This window comes from Plasmopara halstedii (assembly GCF_900000015.1).
Source record: "Plasmopara halstedii genome assembly, contig: Scaffold_2061, whole genome shotgun sequence".
Lineage (NCBI taxonomy): Eukaryota > Oomycota > Peronosporomycetes > Peronosporales > Peronosporaceae > Plasmopara > Plasmopara halstedii.
The window spans coordinates 1421605-1421952 of NW_020188969.1; positions in this window are offsets into that span (position 1 = coordinate 1421605).

Sequence of the window (348 nt, forward strand, 5' to 3'; positions counted from 1 at the left end):
GTTTCCAGCACATTGAACGTCTCGGTCCAGTGCTCTCGCCAATAGCGCTTTTGACTCCTAGCAGATGTGAGTTCATAACTCGCTACATTCCACCAGAAGACGTGCGCGTAGCGCCCAAGGTCTTTGACCTCGAATCAATCCATGGATCATGGTGTTCCAACCATGCCTTTCCTAGGATGAGGTCATACTTTGCATCCAAGTCTAAGACTAGACAGCGTTCCACGCTATCAAAGTCAAGAAACTTGACTCCGATGTCCTCAGGGACCTTCGGGATCGTGACAGGTGCCCCGCGCTAGGCGAACAGTGACGATGTCACCCAACCGCACTTTCAGCGCCTCAACATACAGC